Below are 21,633 nucleotides of genomic sequence, written 5' to 3'. Positions count from 1 at the left end.
ACTTGGTCATAACTGAGGGTCAACAGGCTGTCGGGGTCTCCCTTCTTCTATGTGCAGAATGAGGAGCATAACTGGGGTGTCATAATGAGCCCCATATCTTCTGTGTGCACTGAGCTATAGACACACAAGGACAAGATGCAAATGGATGGCCCAGACTGGCCTTCTTCTAACCACCTCCGTGTTCCAAGCTCTCTCCCTGACTTGTGTATTCATGTGTAGTCTTCCAGCTAAATATCACAGGGTGTAAATAACTTGACTCCATCCTCTTTCTCATCTGGCTATTATGTGTGCATGCTCAGTCACTCAGTCAAGTCCAACTCTTTGCAACCTCATAGACTATAGCCCACCAGGCTCCCATGGGATTTTCCAGGCAAGAATACTGGAGAGGGTTGCCATTTCCTCCTCCAGGGGATCTTCCTGACCCAGGGATGGAACCTGCATCTCCTGCATTGGCAGGTGGATTCTTTACCACTGAGCCACCTGGGAAGCCTCCCTGGCTACTATGTCTCTTCCACAATTATTGCTTCTCCTTTCTGAATATGCTTTCATAATAGCCTCCCCTGAAAATGCTGCAGTAATGAAGGCCAAGAGGTATTAATAGTTGTTTCTGTCCAATTAGCTATTATTTATGCCAGGTACAAGCTAGAAATGGGGTAAGAGGTAGGAAAAATTAAGCAACTATGTTGGAAAAGGATGTAGGAATAAAAGTGAATCAACAGAAAGATACAGAAGAAGGAACAAGGGTGAAGTTCTGTTTAGGTTAACAAATATTTTACAGAGTGCCTAGCACATACAGATACAGGACTAAGGTTTGGAAATTAAGCAGTAACTAAGAAATTAGGAAGTGTGATGATCTAGTGGAGGTGGTAGATATGTTCATGTTTTTACTTTAAAATAAAAAAGTAAAAGAGAGATATACATTTGGGATGACGTGGAGCACTGCAATACAATCCAGGAGCTTAGAGAAGATGCTGTAGAGGACACAGTGCCTGAGCTTAGTCTTAGAGGATGAGTAAGACAGTAAATATGGGGCAGATATTTCAAGTAAAGGGACTAATGTAAAGAAAGACATGAAGTGAAGGAAACTGGTGATGCAGAAAGAGGGGTCATAAGGTAAGAGACTTTCCTATGGTCAAAATTAATCAATGATGAAAATCATGATACAATGTACATTTTATAACAACACTTAACTTACAATCCATTAGCTCATCTTTTCCTTGTAGCAGGCCTGGTGGTGGTGGTGGTGGTTTAGTTCACTACTTTGTTTCCAACTCTTGTGACCCCACAGACTGTACCCTGCCAGGCTCCTCTGTCCATGGGATTCTCCAGGCAAGAATACTGGAGTGGGTTGCCATTGCCTTGCCAGATCCAGGGGGATCTTCCTGACCCAGGGATTGAATTGGGTCTCCTGCATTGCAGGCAGATTCTTTACCAATTAAGCCACCAGGGAAGCCCTGTAATAGGCCTAGGAGAGACAGATACTGCCATCCACGCTTGCAAAGGAGAAGAATGAGGTTCAGAGAAATCAGTTCAGCAAGGAAGGGCCATGCCCAGCAGAGCCTCTGGGATTCATCTCCAGGGCCCTCTGCTGTCCATGACTTTTGCTTCTTAACAGAATATGAAACCACTCGAGAGGAAAGGAAACTTGGGGTATCATATACTCCAGTAACTTCAAAATTTTGAGCATGACCAGTAAAAATAAATTTCATTTCCATCTAGCACCCCTTTCAGAATATATGTAGACAAAAGCATCACAAAACAAGACTTAGTATATACTATGTTTTCTGATATTGTCTATTCTATTGTTTCATTTAAATAAAAAATGCTGGTCAGAACTACTAAATTAATTTCACTACAACTGAACATTTGAGGAAATGGTGATATTCTCAGCCAGTTCATTTAGAGGGAGTGAAACTGAGCCCTGAGAAAGAACGGGGCTTGCTAATGTCACCTGTGAGGCACTGAGCTTCCTGGCTGTTGGAGAGATCAACAAAAGGCACCAGATTACTAGGTGAGTGGTCTGCCCAGAACAGAGCCAGCATGGATTTTTTTTTTTTTTTTTTTTTTGCATACTAGGCCTTGTTCTAAGTGCTTGATCTGTCCTAACTCATTAAGCCCTAGAATCCTGTGAAGAAAGTCCCTTCACTAGTCCCATTGCACTGGTGAAGAAACCACATAAAGCACAGAAAGCTTGAAGGGCTGGCTTGTGGACGCTTACATAGGTCATGGGGGAACTACCCAGCCCCAGGCCAAGAAAAACTGTGTTCAAGGACCTTGGATTTTTTTGGCCACTTTTTGCAGCCTATGGGATCCTAGTTTTCCAACCAGGAATCAAACCCCAGTCCTCAGCAGTCAAAGCACAGAGTCCTAACCACTGGACCACCAGGGAATTCCCGGGGACTTTGGAATATTGATGAATAGCTCTTTTACATGTGCATTTAAATTATTAGGATCTCCCCAATTCTCCTTTTCTTCTCATCAGAACCTTTATTTCTTCACAGCTGTATTCTATGACCTGGCTGGGTCATGAACTCTGTGCTAACGTGAGGAATCCAAAGACATTCTCAGGATTTCTCAGTTCTAGAAATCAGAATAATGCTAGGACTTGTTAGTATTGCTCTGATCCATTTGGTTTGGGGGTTAATTTTTTCTTGTTTCTGCAGAAGCAGAACAGTCTCTTAATATGCAGAAAATTGCAATTTCTACACCAGTGGAAAGGGCGACTGGCTTCTATTAATTCATGAGACACAGACAGTATTGGGGAATAGTCATCCAGCAAGTGGACAGATGATACCAGGGAATTTAAATGCATGTGATATAATAGGATGTACACATTCATATTGAAACTCTGCTATTTCATTACTTCTAACGATTTTTCTTTCTTGATGGCAATTCTCCAATAAGTTAACTGTTAATCCACAGTAGAAAATAAAAGCTTATATAAAGTTCAGTCAATTAATATTAAATGATCATTGTGCCCTCAGTGACAAGGTCAATGGAGGGGTTCAGGAGGTAACTAAAAAGAACAGTAAAGCTGGCTTTTACAATGGGAATCTACTTAAAGTAGAACTCAGAGGATTCAGGAACGCAATTCAATACATGGTTTAATGAAGTCTCCTTGAGAGAGAATCAATCTCGGGGGAGAAAAACAAAGCCTCGGGTTTCCTCCAAACTGAGAGAAATGTATGTGACAACAATAAGAGATTCCAGAAAACAGAAATGTTTCCAGCAGATGACATGAATTAAGGACAATCCTGCTCGCTCTTTCAACAGTTTTTTCCCCTCCTCTGGGAGTCACTTACATAATCTAGGAAATGATCAATCACTTTTATTTACTGGTACTTCTCCAGCATGATAAACCTCTAGAAAACCTAAATCTCTAAGTGCTGACAGTTGAATAAGTAGTAAGCCTTTTTCCTCACCTCAGTCCAAGAAATGACTTCATTATCCTTAAGATAAAAGTCAGGGAATCCTTGCTGAAAACATCTTTCAAATGGATCCAAAGGGGCAGCTTCATCTGGGTTCTGAAAGTGGCTCACTGTTCATGAACCGTGTGGTCTTGACTACATCGCATCCCTTCTTGGAGCCCTGTTTCCTCATCTGCTACTTCATTGACTACACTAAAGCTTTTGACTGTGTGGATCACAGCAAACTGGAAAATTCTTCAAGAAATGGAAATATCAGAACATTTGACCCACCTCCTGAGAAATCTATATTCAGGTCAAGAAGCAGCAGTTAGAACCAGACATGGAACAACGGACTGGTTCCAAACTGGGAAAGGAGTACATCAAGGTATTGTCACCCTGCTCGTTTAACTTATCATGCGAAATGCTGGGCTGGATGAAGCACAAGCTGGAATCAAGACTGCTGGGAGAAATATCAACAACCTCAGATATGCAGATGATACCACTCTTATGGCAGAAAGCCAAGAGGAACTGAAGAGCCTCTTGATTGATGAAAGTGAAAGAGGAGAGTGAAAAAGCTGGCTTAAAACACAACATTCAGAAAACTAAGACCATGGCAACTGGTCCCATCACTTCACGGCAAATAGATGGGGAAACAATGGAAACAATGACAGACTTTATTTTCTTGGGCTCCAAAATCACTACAGATGGTGACTGCAGCCATGAAGTTAAAAGACACTTGCTGCTCAGAAGCAAAACTATGACAAACCTAGACAGTGTATTACAAAGCAGAGACATTACTTTGCCAACAAAGGTCCATGTAGTCAAAGCTATGGGTTTTCCAGTAGTCATGCATGGATGTGAGTGTTGGACCATAATGAAGGCCAAGTGCCAAAGAATTGATGCTTTTGCATTGTGGTGTTGGAGAAGACTCTTGAGAGTCCCTTGGACTGCAAGGCGATGAAAGCAGTCGACCCTAAAGGAAATCAATCCTGTATATTCATTGGAAGGACTGATGCTTAAGCTGAAGCTGCAATACTTTGGCCACCTGATGTGCAGAGTCCACTCATTGAAAAAGACCCTGATGTTGGGAAAGATTGAGGGCAGGAGAAGAAGGGGATGACAGAAGATGAGACCGTTAGAGGCATCACCAACTCGATGGACATGAATTTGAGTGAGCTCCAGGAGATGGTGAAGGACAGGGAAGCCTGGAGTGTTGCACTCCATGGGGTCATAAAGAGCTGGACACAACTGAGCACCTGAACAACAACACAAGATGCAACTCTACTCCATCAGAGTTGCCTGTCTCAACCCAATTTGTCTTTCAAACTTCCTGTTCCCTTCAGTGCCCTCCCTGGATTTCTCCTTTTCCTCAGACATCAAGCTTTTTTTCCATCTTACTCCTCAGGAGCATGCCCCCACTAAGCCCAATGACAGACAGCCCCGCACATAAAACCTTGCCACCCAAATCACAGCCCCCCACTCCCACTGAGGGAAACATCAAATGTTTGTGGCCAATACGTCTGTCAAAAGCAAATTTTTACAACAGGAATAAACAAACACACCTGTACATACATTAAAAAAAAATTATAGCTGGTCAAAACTTAAAAGAAAAATGGAATAATGAAAGGAAACTGAGGTGGCAAGAAGAATGACATTTTCTGATATTATTTATGCTTCATTTTACAAATGATAGAACTCAGGATTTCAACTGTATTGAAAAGACAAAGATAAAATAAATTTTCCTAATTTGGTAGGGATTACTGTCTCTAATGGATACAAACATTCACACACAAATACAACGTGTGTGCATGTGTATGTGTATATTGTGTGTTTATATATAATATATATATACCTTAGGTGTGTGTATGCATATATCTTCTATATACTTGTGTATGTATACAGTGGACACAGTGAATATATGAATATATACTATATATATCTTGTGTGTATATATGTGTGTATATTCATCTTATATGTGTGTGTGTGTGTATATATATACACTTGCAAATCTGTGTGTGTATATGTACTCTCTGTAAGTGTGTATTTCACATACACACACACACTTCTGTTTTCCATATAGAATATAAAACAATTTCACCCTTATATGTATTCTCTGTAAGTGTGTATTTCACATACACACACACACTTCTGTTTTCCATATAGAATATAAAACAATTTCACCCTTATTTCCTTCTGTGGAATTTAAAAAAAATTCTCAAAGAAGGAAAATCCCAGCTCACAGACAAGATATTATTATGGGAGGATGATTTACTACACTATTAAACTGTGCTTTTCCTGTCTCAAAGTTTCCCTCCCAGCTCATTTCACTGTCTTTTCTCGGTGGCTCCCTGTAGAGGAGCAGAAAGAAAATATGCCTTTGACACCCAGCAAGGCTGGGAGGAGAGGTTCTTCAGATCTGAGAAAGACAGAGTTCTGTGGTCTCTAACAGCAGGAACGAAGTCCTACTTTCGGGAAACTTCCGCTCTGGGGAAGTGGCAAAAAAACAAAAAGTCATGAAACTATGGTCCATCTCCAGGTCCAGAAATTCTTGAAGGTGGAGCAGGGCTCAGGAACCAGAGTGGCTGCAGTCGGGAAGTGTGTGTGTGACCCAGGGCAGCGGGTGAGCCATCAAAGACTGATGCCTTTGATAGCAGGGTTTCCCCAAAGCTCTGGACATGTGAAACCTCAGCTCCCTCTGCCAGCTGCCGCAGGGGACCAGGAACACAGGAATAATGGGTTTGAACTTTCCAGTAGGGAAGAGAATTAGGTACTTATCTCAAGAAAATAAAGTCAGTGCTTCTTGCTCACCTTTTCTGCTACTTTAAATATGCAGTATGGGCCACATAAAAGTATTGGTTTTGTCTTCAAATGTCTAGTTAAGAGACAATACATTAAGTTTATTTTTCAGAGAGGAGAGAGGGTGGTAGGGTAGGGAGATAACTTTGGTAAGAGTTCTATATAAACAAAAGGATTTCTTGATGAAAACTTGAATAAACAGCATTTTGTTACCTACATAATGTATTACAGTCTTGCAAACAAAGCAGCTGCTACCAAGCCAAATCAGAAAATCACTGTCCTAGGATTCTCTGTCACCAGTGATTAGACTTTTCAGTATTAAGTAATTCACAGCAGGGCTACCTTGAAAGCATGTTCACCTTGTATATGTCAGCCAAAAAAAAAACAAACCACAAAAAAATAGCCCTGCTCACCAGTGACGTGTGGCTACAAAGTTGATGGTAAACCTGTGCTGTGCCAAGGACTCTGGGTCCAACTCTTCCCTGGCTTCCTTGGGACTTTGTTTTAGCCACACTGAGGGGTCACCTGGGGTCTTGAAAGTCTGAATTCAGTTTGTTCACGGATTGTAGAAATTAATTCACTACATAGGCCCAATACTCCCAGTATTATAATTCTTATCTCAAAGGCAATGGAGAAATTCAGCATGGGGCCTGGCCCAGGCTCTTTCTATTTATATCCAGGCTGATCAACTAGCAAAAGGCAGATTGTACTGGGGAATGAGTGATGTGGCCTCCATTCCTGGAAAACATTCAGGACCAAAGTCCAAGTGATCAGCAGACATTTTCTCTCATTAGTGGAAGCCAGTTGTAGATGAGTCAGTAGAGGCCATGGTAGAATTCTGGCCTAGTTCCCACTTTGCATTCCCCACTCACCCATCCCATTTGACATATCCTCAGTAGCTGTGCTACCTTGATGAGGTCCTGAGCCTCAGTTTTCTCCTCTATAAAATAGGATGCTTGGGATGGATGATCAATAAGATTACTTATGGATGATCAATAAGATCAACTCTAGTAGTTATAAGTTCATATTATTATTATTACCAAGATACATTCACATTATGAATCACTTTTGGACAAGAAGCAAAACATAGGGTTGAACTGGTATTTTGATAAAATAATGAATCCATTTGATTAGATCTATTTGATTATGGGATTTGGATAAAATAATGAATCTATTTGATTAGATCTATTTGATTATGGGATTATGAATCCCACAATCATATTTTCTTTCCTCTCATCCAGTTTTATAAAACTCCTTGTCCTTTTTCCCTTTGTCAATTTTTTCCCACTCTGCTTTTCCCCCCCACGCTCAAACATGTTCTGATCTTATGCGGAGGAGACCATTATAAAGTGCTCAAAGCATTTATTTTTTCAAAAAATGTAGTTATGTTGTATTTATTCTTTGACCAATGCCTGGTATTGCATATGATTGGAACCCTGAGTGTTTGGATCCTCTCTGATTTTTATGGAACCACATGAGACACCCCAGTTCTTCTGTATGAGTGATCAAACCTTGAACAGGCCTTGAACCTCTTGCAGCAGAATGGAAAGTTTCACCTCTTCCCAACTGAGCTTTCCACACAGAGAACATTGTAGGTTACAGGAGGTGGAATGCAGAGAGAACAGCCCACGTCTCCCTCCCAGTCATTTCCACCCTTCATGACTTCTACCACAAAACTGAGCAAGATAGAGCTATGTGGAATGCAGCCAGGCTCAGGAGAAAGGGAGCTGGCTTTGCAACCAGATAGACCTAGTTCTGAATCTAACACTTTTAGGTAAGTATATCAACTTTGTGAATATAAATTTCCTTTGATAATTAACACCTTCTATAATAACACTTATTTTAGGGTGGATCATTTTTTAAATGTCTGTTCTTAATTGATAATTATAAGATATATTAAGAATTTACATATATGTATGTATATGCATAGTTGTCTCATCATAGTTGTATGGAACCATCAAATACCCCAGATATCTTGAAAAAGAATAAAACTGGAGGTATTATACCCCAGGATTTAAAACTATACTGCTGCTGCTACTGCTGCTAAGTCGCTTCAGTCGTGTCCGACTCCGTGTGACCCCATAGACGGCAGCCCACCAGACTTCCCCGTCCCTGGGATTCTCCAGGCAAGAACACTGGAGTGGGTTGCCATTTCCTTCTCCAATGCATGAAAGTGAAAAGTGAAAGTGAAGTCGCTCAGTCGTGTCCGACTCTTTGCGACCCCATGGACTACAGCCTACCAGGTTCCTCCGTCCATGGGATTTTCCAGGCAGTACTAGAGTGGGGTGCCATTGCCTTCTCTGAAAACTATACTAAAAAGCTATAATAACCAAAACAGTATGATACTGGGCAAAAGAATGATATTGGACCCCTATCACACCACACACAAAAAATTAACTCAAAATGGATCAAAGACTTGAACATAAGAACTGAAGCTATGAAACATCTAGAAATACAGGTAATAAGCTTCTTGACATTGGTCTTGGAGATGATTTTTTTGGATTTGATACCAAAAGTGAAAAACCAATGGGACCATATCAAACTCCATAATTTCTGCACAGCAAAGGAAACCATTAGCAGAATAAAGGCAACCTACCAAATGGAAGAAAATGTTTGCCACCTGTGAATCTGATAATGGGTTAATATCCAAAATATATAAAGAATTCACATAACTCAATACCAAAAAAGAAATCCAATGTGATTTAAAAATGGACAGAAGACCTGAATAAACATTTTTCAAAAAAAGACACACAGATGGTCAACAGGTATATGAAAATGTACTCTACATCACCAGTCATCAAAGAAATGCAGATGAAGACCATACCTGTCAGAACAGCTACTATGAAAAGAAAAGAAATACCAAGTCTTGATGAGGATGTGGAAAAAGGGAACCCTCTTGCAGTGTTGGCAGAAATGTAAATTGGTGTTGCCACTATAAAAGTAAGTATGAGATTTCTCAAAAAATTAAAAGTAGAACTACATTATGATCCAATAGTTTTACTTCTGAGTGTTTTCTTTTTCTTTGGATACTAACTCTGAAAGATATCTGTACCACCATAGTCACTGCAGCATTATTTACAACAGCCAAGATGTGGAAACCACTAAAATATCTATTGATGCATGAATGGATAAAAAATATGTGGTGTATATATACATATATATATGTATATATACTTTATATGTGTACACACACAATGGCATATTATATGGTCATCAGTTCAGTTCAGTCGCTCAGTCGTGTCCGACACTTTGCAACCCCATGAATCGCAGCACGCCAGGCCTCCCTGTCCATCACCAAATCCCAGAGTTCACTCAGATTCACGTCCATCAAGTCAGTGATGCCATCCAGCCATCTCATCCTCTGTCGTCCCCTTCTCCTCCTGCCCCCAATCCCTCCCAGCATCAGAGTCTTTTCCAATGAGTCAACCCTTCGCATCAGGTAGCCAAAGTACTGCAGTTTCAGCTTTAGCATCATTCCTTCCAAAGAAATCCCAGGGCTGATCTCCTTGAGAATGGACTGGTTGGATCTCCTTGCAGTCCAATGGACTCTCAAGAGTCTTTCTCCAACACCGCAGTTCAAAAGCATCAATTCTTTGGCGCTCAGCCTTCTTCACAGTCCAACTCTCACATCCATACATGACCACAGGAAAAACCATAGCCTTGACTAGACGAACCTTTGTTGCCAAAGTAATGTCTCTGCTTTTCAATATGCTATCTAGGTTGGTCATAACTTTCCTTCCAAGGAGTAAGTGTCTTAATTTCATGGCTGCAGTCACCATCTGCAGTGATTTTGGAGCCCAAAAAGATAAAGTCTGACACTGTTTCCACTGTTTCCCCATCTATTTGCCATGAAGTGATGGGACCAGATGCCATGATCTTCGTTTTCTGAATGTTGAGTTTTAAGCCAACTTTTTCACTCTCCACTTTCACTTTCACCAAGAGGCTTTTGAGTTCCTCTTCACTTTCTGCCATAAGAGTGGTGTCATCTGCATATCTGAGGTTATTGATATTTCTCCTGGCAATCTTGATTCCAGCTTGTGCTTCCTCCAGTCCAGCGTTTCTCATGATGTACTCTGCATATAAGTTAAATAAGCAGGGTGACAATATATAGCCTTGATGTACTCCTTTTCTTATTTGGAACCAGTCTGTTGTTCCATGTCCAAGTTCTAACTGTTGCTTCCTGACCTGCATATAGGTTTCTCAAGAGGCAGGTCAGGTGGTCTGGGATTCCCATCTCTTTCAGAATTTTCCACAGTTTATTGTGGTCCACACAGTCAAAGGCTTTGGCATAGTCAATAAAGCAGAAATAGATGTTTTTCTGGAACTTTCTTGCTTTTTCAATGATCCAGCGGATATTGGCAATTTGATCTCTGGTTCCTCTGCCTTTTCGAAATCCAGCTTGAACATCTAGAAGTTCACGGTTCACGTATTGCTGAAGCCTGGCTTGGAGAATTTTGAGCATTACTTTACTAGCATGTGAGATGAATGCAATTGTGCGGTAGTTTGAGCATTCTTTGGCATTGCCTTTCTTTGAGATTGGAATGAAAACTGACATTTTTCCAGTCCTGTGGCCACTGCTGAGTTTTCCAAATTTTCTGGCATATTGAGTGCAGCACTTTCACAGCGTCATCTTCCAGGATTTGAAATAGCTCAACTGGAATTCCATCACCTCCACTAGCTTTGTCCGTAGTGATGCTTTCTAAGGCCCACTTGACTTCACATTCCAGGATGTGAGGCTCTAGGTGAGTGATTACACCATCGTAATTATCTGGGTCATGAAGATCTTTTTTGTACAGTTCTTCTGTGTATTCTTGCCACCTCTTCTTAATATCTTCTGCTTCTGTTAGGTCCATACCGTTTCTGTCCTTTATCGAGCCCATCTTTGCATGAAATATTCCCTTGGTATCTCGAATTTTCTTGAAGAGATCTCTAGTCTTTCCCATTCTGTTGTTTTCCTCTATTTCTTTGCATTGATCACTGAGGAAGGCTTTCTTATCTCTTCTTGCTATTCTTTGGAACTCTGCATTCAGATGCTTATATCTTTCCTTTTCTCCTTTGCTTTTAGTTTCTCTTCTTTTCACAGCTATTTGTAAGGCCTCCCCAGACAGCCATTTGGCTTTTTTGCATTTCTTTTCCATGGGGATGGTCTTGATCCCTGTCTCCTGTACAATGCCACAAACCTCAGTCCATAGTTCATCAGGTACTCTATCTATCAGATCTAGTCCCTTAAATCTATTTCTCACTTCCACTGTATAATCATAAGGGATTTGATTTAGGTCATACCTGAATGGTCTAGTGGTTTTCCCTACTTTCTTCAATTTCAGTCTGAATTTGGCAATAAGGAGTTCATGATCTGAGCCACAGTCAGCTCCTGGTCTTGTTTTTGTTGACTGTATAGAGCTTCTCCATCTTTGGCTGTAAAGAATATAATCAATATATGGTCATAGAAAGGATGAAAATCCTGCCATTTTTTTACAACAAAGATGGAACTTAAAACATTATGCTAAGTGAATAAGTCAGAGAAAGACAAATACCGTATGATCTCACTTTTATAGGCATGTAGTTATATATGTACACACATATACATATATATAACATGTACACATTTACTTATATATGTACACTTATATATATATGAAGCACAAGCCAGAATCAAGATTGTAAGGAGAAATATCAACAACCTCAGATATGTAGATGACACCACCCTTATGGCAGAAAGTGAAGAGGAACTAAAGAGCCTCTCGATGAAAGTGAAAGAAGAGAGTGAAAAAGCTGGCTTAAAACACAACATTCAAAAAACTAAGATCATGGCATCCAGTCCCATCACTTCATGGCAAATAGATGGGGAAACAATGGAAACAGTGACAGACTTAATTTTCCTGGGCTCCAAAATCACTGCAGTTGGTGACTGCAGCCATGAAGTTAAAAGATGCTTGCTCCTTGGAAGAAAAGCTATGACAAACCTAGACAGCATGTTAAAAAGCAGAGACGCTAATTTGCTGACAAAGGTCCATCTAAAACCTATGGTTTTTTCCAGTAGTCATGTAAGAGTTGGACTATAAAGAAGGCTGAGCACCGAAGAATTGCTGCTTTTGAACCATGGTGTTGGAGAAGACTCTTGAGAGTCCCTTGGACAACAAGGAGATCAAACCAGTCATCCTAAAGGAAATCACTTTTGAATATTCATTGGACAGACTGCTGCTCCAATACTTTGGCCACCTGATAAGAAGATCCAACTCATTAGAATAGACCCTGATGCTTGGAAATATTGAGGGTAGGAGGAGAAGGGGATGACAGAAGACAAGATAGTTGGATGGCATCACTGATTCAATGGACATGAGTTTGAGCAAGCTTCGGGAGATGGTGAAGGATGGGGAAGCCTGGCCTGCTGCAGTCCAGCAGGTTGCAAAGAATCGGACGTGACTGAGTAACTGAACAGCAACAATATATATATACAAATACTGTATGATTCCACTTATATGGAATCTTTTTAAAAAATGGATTCATACATACAGAGAATTGATTAGTGGTTGGCAGAGGTTGGCAGGTGAGCAAAATTGGAGAAGGTATTTAAAAAGGCACAAACTTGTTATCATAAAATAAGCCCTGGGGAGGTAATATACAGAATGGTGACTATAGTTAATAATACTGTGTTATATATTTAAAAATTGCTAAGAGAGTAGATCTTAAAATTCTCATCACAAGAAAAAAATGTAACCATGTATGGTGATTAATGATAACTAAACATTATGGTGATCATTATGCAATATGTAAAAATACTGAATCATTATGTCATACACCTAAACTAATAGAATGTTATGTGTAAAAGATATCACCATAAAAAATAATTCAATACACCTATTTACCTCCAACCAAGATTCTAAAATAGAGCACAACCAATGTATTCAAAGTTCAGTATTTGATACTTCTCAAATTCGAGATGTATCCTCATTCCCATCATAAATTTTGTGTTGATTAGTCTTTTTCCTGGTCATTGTTATTACTAAACATATCTATATAATTTTATATACATATAAACTTAAGATATATAATAAAGTTGAATAAGATTTATCAAAATAAGTTATATTTACATGAGTCCATATGAATCCATATTAATAATATTGATGTGAATGTTCTTATTCTATACATATTCTTTAATAACTTCCTTCTGTAGCTTTTAATACATATACCCATGGGTTCACATAAGTTATCTCACAAATTCCTTTCCAGCTGTGTCACAAACCTTAGGTTTGTAATTTCAGTTACTGTAATTTTTATGTGAAATTCATAGTCCTTTTTTAATGTTCTTGGTTATTTTTAATACTCTGGTTTTTCTACACACTTTCAATACCTCATCCTTTTTTTAATACCTTTCTTTAATTACATAAAACATATCTATTTTTAATTTGTTTCTCAAAGTTTCAATATCAACCATCCCTGCAGGTCTTATTCTGTTTTATTCTATTACTTATTGGCAGTACATTTCTGTTGATTGTTATTAAGGGTGGCTCATCTTCTCGCTTGTTAGAGATTTTAATTATGAGCCTCTGTTTCTTGGAGTGCAGTTTGTGAGAGTTCTTTTGCAACCTGCCCAGTCTGAAAGCATCCTTCTTTGGAAAAGCTTTTAGTTTGCTTCTGTCAAGCACCTGAAGCCTGTCAACCTGGGACCATGGTTAGTTTGGGGCTTTGGTTTCTGACTACATTTACTGTGACCTATAGCTTCAAGCTCACGTGAAGACTGATTTGTATCAGGGATCAAGGGAAATTATTTTTCTACTGCTTCTGAAGAGCTATTTTTTCTTATTCACTATTGTCCTTTGGTGGCCCTGCCTTGTAAATGAGTCTTTAATCCAACTTTGCATCTGTTCGGTTCCCAAGCATTATCACCTATCTCCAAGGCACCCACACTTTCAGACCCAGAATCTCAACTATAAGGGAGAAGTGATTTCCCCCAGGAAACAGGCTGATGGTGATGCCACTCAATTCTCTGGGCTACTACTTCCTCTTCGTTACTGGCTTCCCCCTGCTATTCACCACCTGGCCCCTCCCCTCATGTACACATAGTACTCTCATGCACTTAAAGACTTGGTTTAAAAATACCTTATCAGGAATATTTAGGCGTTATGCGCAAGAAGGGATTTCTCTGGACACTGGGTTCACCACTGTTAGACACATGAGCATTCCATCTCGCTGTGGTCTTCCTTCTCCCCTGGGCTCATTGCCCTCTAATCAGCTCCCGGTGACCTGCAGACCCCTTTCCCATGCCTGGCCCTGCCTCCATGAGCCCCTCAAACACTTTTCTTTGCTCTGGACATCTGCTTCTTTCTTACCCCAAATTTTCAACTCGGCTAAAGAGAGAAAACAAAAGCTCTGGGGTCAGAAGACCCAGATTTGAATCTTGTGTCTCCCTTTCTTGTGGGATTTAGGGTTGTGAGATAAGAGAAAATATATAAACACATGGCTCTCTGCCTCAAGTTCCTGGCACAGAACTCCTGGAATTTATAACTTCTTAAGAGAAGCGACCTTGAGGGACTGCTGGATGGACGGGGGGTTGGTCAACAGAAAGACCAAGCCATGAATTTTCAACCCCATCCCCATCTTCAGAGAGAGTGGGGGGACTGGAAATGGAGTTAATCATGGATTGTGCTTATGTGATATATCTCCATAATATCCCAATAGCATGAGGTTCGAGGAACTTCCAGACTGGTGAACACATTCAGACCAGGAGAGTGATGCATCCCAACTCCACAGGAACAGTGGCTCCTGCCAGCCAGACCCTCCCAGACCTCGCTATATGCATCTCATCAGGTAGATCCTTCGTCATGTCCTTCAATAAACTGGTTAAGGTAAGCAAATATTTCCCTCTGCCCTATGAGTCATTCTACCAAATTAATCAAAACTGAGGAGCCTGTCATGGGAACCTCCGATTTGCAGCTACATTAGACAGAAATTCTAAGTAACCTGGAGACCTCTGTGTGTGCTCAGTTGCTCAGTCATATCTGACTTTTTGCAAACCCATGGACCATACCCTCCAGGCTCTTCTGTCCATGGGATTCTCCAGGCAAGAATACTGGAGCGGGTTGCCATTTCCTTCTCCAGGGGATCTTCCTGACCCAGGGACTGAACCTGAGTCTCCTGTATTGCAGGCAGATTCTTTACCATCTGAGCTACCAGGGAAGCCTTGGTAAATAATTGTAATGAATAATTGTACTAAGAAGCAAATAAAGCAATGTATGTAAAAAGTTTTATAATTCATAAAGTTTGCTAAACATGTAAACCGTTCATAGAATTTGACCTACAAATTAAGGGTGCTTCTCTCCATCCACTGTACCCAAGGAAAGGAGCTAATGAATGATTTTATACTGAATGCATTGTACTTCAAGGTCATTTGTGTTTCAGTGGAAAATATGCGTAATGCAAAAGAAAGCAATTCAAAGTGTCTTCAGGATGCTGGGGTTGGTATTTGGGGATGGTGGTTTTCCTTTTTCCTCATGCCTCTGTTATCAGCACATGCACATGAGGTCAACGTTCTTCTTACCTCCAGAAACCATCTCACTCCTAAATTCTGGTAATGGCTTCTGCAGCAGGGATGATCACAGAAAGGGAAGGCCACTGCAGAGCACACACAGCCCGGGCCAGCTCTTACTGACTCCTGTGGGGCACATCATAAACTTTGATAGATGCCCAGCTGAAAACACAAAATAGTAAAAGTTTGTTTTAACACTTTCCCAAGAGGTGATGCCTGAGGCCCTTGTTGGAACTGAAATCGAAAGCTGGCTCCAGCCATCTGTTAAGCGGCCACAGGTCCTCCCCACTGCTCCCTGTGGGCCAGAGTTAATATTGTGGCTATGGCTCTGCCTACTGGGAAGCTGGGTGAGCTGAATTCATAATCAGCGAAAAAAAGCAGACATGCAGTGTCAGCCAAGGAAGAAGAAGCAATATTTAGCATATATGCAGGTAATAAAGATCCTCAAAAATGTATATAGTAAGTCCCCTACATAGAGACAAGTTCTGTTCTGAGAGCGTGTAAGTTCAATTTGTTCATAAGTCCAACAAAGTAAGCCTAGGTACCCCACTGCCACAATCGGCTATATAGTACGGTGAGATGAAAGCCTCTCAACCATGTCCAACTCTTTGCGACCCCGTAGACTGTAGCCTGCCAGACTTCTCTGTCCGTGGAATTCTCCAGGCAAGAATACAGGAGTGAGTAACCGTTCCCTTCTCCAGGGGACCTTCTCAACCAGGGATCAAACCCAGGTCTCCCACATTGCAGACAGATTCTTTACCATCTGAGCCACCAGGGCAGCCCATATAGTACTGTACTGTAATAGGTTTATGATACTTTTCATACAAATAGTACGTAAAAAACACACAAAATAACACATTTTTAATCTTATAGTACAGTACCTTGAAAAGTTCGGTAGTAAACAGCTGGCACATAGCAGGGGCATCGAGGGAACAGGCAAGAAGAGATACTGACTGGAGGAGGGAGAGGAGGCAGGTGATGGTAGAGCCTTAGGATTGTCAGCAATAGGAGACAGAGGGCAAGCTGCAATTTCGCTCATGCCTGACATCGATGGCACAGGTCCTGGTTCCTTGCTGGAACCAGACACATGTTTGCATCTTTCAAAGTTCACAACTTGGAGGTTCATATGTTGGGAATTTACTGTATATTCTTATGATGGCAAGTCAGCCAGGAAGTCAAGCTTTGTGTATTTGATGGAGTTCCTAACATCTTAGCATCAGCCTGAATTCCTGATATTTTATATAAAAACATATGCACACTTGATCTGGAGTGGTTATTATTTCCTTATTTTAAAGTCCTGAAACTTGGTTTTAGCTACCTATACACTTATGCCTCTGTCTGCCCATATTGCAATTTCAGTGGCTCAGTTAAGTTTTATCAGAACATTGGTACTGAGCAGAGTCCAGCATCAGCTGTCTGAGATATCCTTTGGGAAGTAGTAGTTGCAGTAGTACAGGGTTTGACAAATGAAAGGGTCACCTATGGCCACTTGACAATCTGGCTGTCCGGAAGCTGAGATGATGGAGACAGGCATAACCAATGAGCCATCAGAATTAGGAGATAGTCTGAGGCAGGAGCTGGGAAAGACATGAAGTTGGTCAGGAGGATGGGAGACGGGCAGGTAGGCAGTGTAGGATGACTCGAGGTATGGATATGATGCCCTCGCCATGGTACTTTGGGCTGGCTGAACCAAATCTGATACATTGCTTGTAAGGCTACTGTGGGCTTGCTTTCAATGTTTATCTAAATCAGTAAATATCCACAGGCTGATTTATCCATTGTTGAGTGTAATATATTTTATGAAAATACAGGCTCAGCTCATCTATATGTCTTAATTTCAGAGAGTTAAAAATCCAGCATTAGTTAAGCATTAAATTAATAAAACTATTAATAATGAACAGAAAAGAAGAATCAGAAAAAAAAAAAAAGCCTAGATCAGCATAATAGTTACCAAGTCTAAATTCTAAATGCCATCATACAGCATTCAGGTGTCATCATAAGCTGTCTTTCCCTTCACCTAGTCTTTCTCTAGGCTTTCCTGGTGACTCATTGGTAAAGAACCCGCCTACCAATGCAGGAAACACATTTTGATCCTTGGGTCAGGACGATTCCCTGGAGAAGGAAATGGCTACCCACACCAGTACTTTTGCCTGGAGAATCTCATGAACAGAGGAGCATGGTGGGCTACAGTCCACGGGGTTGCAAAAGAGCGGGACACAACTTAGTGACTAAACAACAGACCTTCTCTCATTTTTCAAGACTCAAAATTTGTTCCCCCCTTTTTCCTAATTCAAGTATGTTCAGGCATGTGTCCCCCTTTTCTCATGACTTTCTGCTTTATTTGGAAATGTAGTTTAAAGCAAAGTTATATGTAGACAACATAGTTACCAAGTCTAAAATCAGGTTCAGAAGCCTTGCAGATTAGAAGTAGAAAAGCCTGATAAAGTTGCAAGTGTCCTAGGTAGGGATCGAGTCAAAAACTTCTTCATGGTTTTAAAGTCAATTCCTTGAGAGGCTGTCAGCTTGAAAGTTGCCTACACTGTATCACCTTGCTTCAAACTACATTCTCATAAAAGGAGAAAGTTGTGAGAAAAAAAAAAGGGGGGGGGGGCAAATGATGCCAAAGTAAAGTTTAATTAGGAAAAAAAAATGTAGAAAGGAAGAGAGAAGTTGAAGAGAATGAGTGGGAGATAGGACACACGGATCATGGGGATGCTCAGTGCTAGGGAAGGCATTTAGAATTAGCCTGAGGCTGGTGCTTTTCAATCTCTGTTCAGGAACTAGGGCTCGTTTGAACATGTCTCAGACACAACCCTGAGGGAAGAGAAGGCAAGGAATCCTTCTGAAATATCCAGTCACCTTCTGAGGTCCCTCCAAGCACAGAGAACCTGGAGACTGGCAGGAGTCTAACTGCCTAGACCTACAACTGGGTTGGCCAAAACTTCACCTGGGTTTTTCCATTATGTCTCATGGGAAAATCTGAATAAAATTTTTGGCTAATGCTATACTTTGTTGTTGTTTCATCACTAAGTTGGGTCCAACTCTTTACAACCCCATGGACTATAGCCCTCCAGGCGTCTCTGTCCATGGGGTTTCCCAGGCAAGAATTCTGGAGTGTGTTGCCATTTCCTTCTCCAGGAAATCTTCCCAACCCAGGGATCAAACCCACATCTCCTGTATCTCCTGCACTGGCAGGCCAGCTCTTTACCACTGAGCCACCAGGGAAGCCCAATCCTATACTATCTTTGGTTAAACAGGTAAAATAGAATCATTTATCCACACTGAGATCCTATTTTCCCTTTGGTTATAATGCTGCTATTATTCCTCCCATGGGATTGAGAGTTATATTTGATTTTGCTGTAAGAATACAGTTCATGCAGCTATCAGATAAGATTTCATGTTCAGAATGTCCCGGGTCCTTAAAAGACAGAAATCACCAAAATTTTTCTCACATTTTGCTACAACTTCAGCTGTGGAACCATGATCATCTGGGTGATTGGCTTAATGATGCTCCTTTCATTATTTCTATATTCTTATGAATCATTTCATTGTGGTGGCAGCTCAATTGGACCTCTCAGGGAAATAAAATGTAACTCTATTTGTCCAAACTACCTAACTCATCTCAGTTTTTGGCATCGATCTCTTTTGTCCTGGCATCCTCTAGCCCTCTCTACCCAGATGCACCTTAGAAAAAATTTGCTTCTCTAGATTTACATTCTTCAAAAATTTTATTCAAAATAATCTTCACATGGAGATGAAGCTTAGATGAAAGCATCAATATTATTTATTTCTAGCTCTGTCAACATTCATTCATGCTCTGAAAGTCTGATGTGAAACGTGGCCCGTATATGAAGCCACATCTTCCATCACAGGACCTCTTTCATCAAAAGTCCTGAAGCCATATCCCAAAGCTGGCAAAACACACCACGAATGCTACAGAGGCTGTTCCTCACTGCAGGATTGTTGATATTGTTGTTTGCAAAGCTTTCACTTATTAACCCCAGACTTCTCTTTCGTGATATTCAGGTTGCTTTTTTGCAGCAGCCTTGTGACAAATAAAACCAAAAAGAGCATCAGTCAGCCCTGCAGATGCCACAAAATGTACATCACTGTGCATAAGTGCCACTCTGGCTGCTGGTACCTGGTTTGCAAAACTCTTGGCCCTAGAGAGATGTAATTTAGCAGGAAAGAAAAAACAAATAAAGGTACACAGGAAAAAAACTAGATGATAGGTGGTGGCACTGAGGTCAAGGGCACTGGTTCTCTGAGACTACATTCCTTCAGTTCATATCACAAGTCCTGCTTACAGGCTGAGCGATCCTGGGTGAGTTAACTAACTCCTCTGTGCCTCAGTTTCCCCATGGTGGTGGTTTAGTTGCTAAGTTGTGATTGACTCTTGTGACCCCACGTACTGTAGCCCACCAGGCTCCTCTGTCCATGGGATTTTCCAGGCAAGAATACTGGAGTGGGTTGCCAGTTCTTCCTCCAAGGGATCTTCCTGATCTAGAGATCGAACCCAGATCGCCTCCATTGCAGACAGATTCTTTACCAACTGCACCACAGGGGATTCTGCAGTTTCCCCATACAAAATTAAAATAATTATTATCTGTTTAGATTTTCTAAGGATCAGGTGAATGAATACTTTTAAATGCTTAGGACAGTGCCTGGCAAGTAGCACTCAGTAGGTGTCAGCTATGATAATACTTCTTATCAAGGCAAAACAACCAACAGTTTCCATGAGATCTGACTCATATTTTTATTGCTGGTTCTAAGTGTATTTGATCTATGCTCTCCTGGCTTCCATCATGAGGCGCTTATCTTCCCCTGTGGCCTGTTCTCGACTATTTCTTGCCATTACATTGCATTCCGCTTCCCTTCAATTGCTTGTTAGTCTCTAGCATATTTGTTCTGCAAGGAAAGTGCTTCCTATAGAAATTCAAAACAGAGGAACACTGGGGACATGCGGTGAAACAGAAAGCTGTGTAGCCTCAGGGGGAAGAAAGGTCACCAGGCTGTCACACACTCAGCCCAGCGAGGTGGTCTTTGCTCCCCAAGGAATCGACCACTGTTTGTCTCCAACTCAGAGGTCAGCCCACTGCAGAAAGATACCCCTCTGAGAATCAAATTCACAAACTCACTGTGTTGGGCTAAATGATGGCCCAAAGGATATCAGCTCCTAATCCCTGGGATTCTGCCTAACTGCCAAGTGGTGCTTAAACAACATCTGCCTCATTCACCTTCAGTTCAGTTCAGTTCAGTTCAGTCACTCAGTCGTGTCCGACCCTTTGCGACCCCATGAATCGCAGCACGCCAGGCCTCCCTGTCCATCACCAACTCCTGGAGTTCACTCAAACTCACGTCCATCAAGTTGGTGATGCCATCCAGCCATCTCATCCTCTGTCGTCCCCTTCTCCTCCTGCCCCCAATCCCTCCCAGCATCAGAGTCTTTTCCAATGAGTCAACTCTTCGCATGAGGTGGCCAAAGTACTGCAGTTTCATCTTTAGCATCATTCCTTCCAAAGAACACCCAGGACTGATCTCCTTTAGAATGGACTGGTTGGATCTCCTTGCAGTCCAAGGGACTCTCAAGAGTCTTCTCCAACACCACAGTTCAAAAGCATCAATTCTTCAGCGCTCAGCTTTCTTCACAGTCCAACTCTCACATCCATACATGACCACAGGCAAAACCATAGCCTTGACTAGACAGACCTGTGTTGGAAAAGTAATGTCTCTGCTTTTCAATATGCTATCTAGGTTGGTCATAACTATCCTTCCAAGGAGTATCTTTTAATTTCATGGCTGCAATCACCATCTGCAGTGATTTTGGAACCCAAAAAGATAAAGTCTGACACTGTTTCCACTGTTTCCCCATTGATTTCCCATGAAGTGATGGGACTGGATGCC

The 21,633-nt window shown here is 41.2% G+C and overlaps 1 long non-coding RNA gene across 12 annotated transcripts in view; it reads right to left on the bottom strand.

The window, feature by feature from the left end:
* The window catches only part of LOC147361435 (uncharacterized), a 421,857-nt gene that overhangs the window by 148,281 nt on the left and 251,943 nt on the right, over positions 1-21,633 (bottom strand). For 2 of the 12 annotated variants that reach the window (XR_015137897.1, XR_015137901.1), the window contains one exon: positions 15,436-15,891. The exons of 8 other annotated variants lie outside the window; for them this stretch is intronic. This is a non-coding gene — a long non-coding RNA (uncharacterized LOC147361435). Of the gene's footprint in view, positions 1-11,258; positions 11,619-15,435; positions 15,892-19,437; positions 19,775-21,633 lie in introns of those variants that run through there. 2 more of the 12 variants (XR_015137905.1, XR_015137898.1) reach the window with 2 other exon arrangements.

The sequence above is a fragment of the Bos grunniens genome, chromosome 12 (assembly GCF_055505025.1).
Source record: "Bos grunniens cultivar Pamir isolate PY7600 chromosome 12, Bosgru_T2T1.0, whole genome shotgun sequence".
In the NCBI taxonomy this organism is placed as follows: Eukaryota; Metazoa; Chordata; class Mammalia; order Artiodactyla; family Bovidae; genus Bos; species Bos grunniens.
Note: the sequence above shows the minus strand (reverse complement) of the source record. Positions and strands in the feature narration are given on the sequence as shown.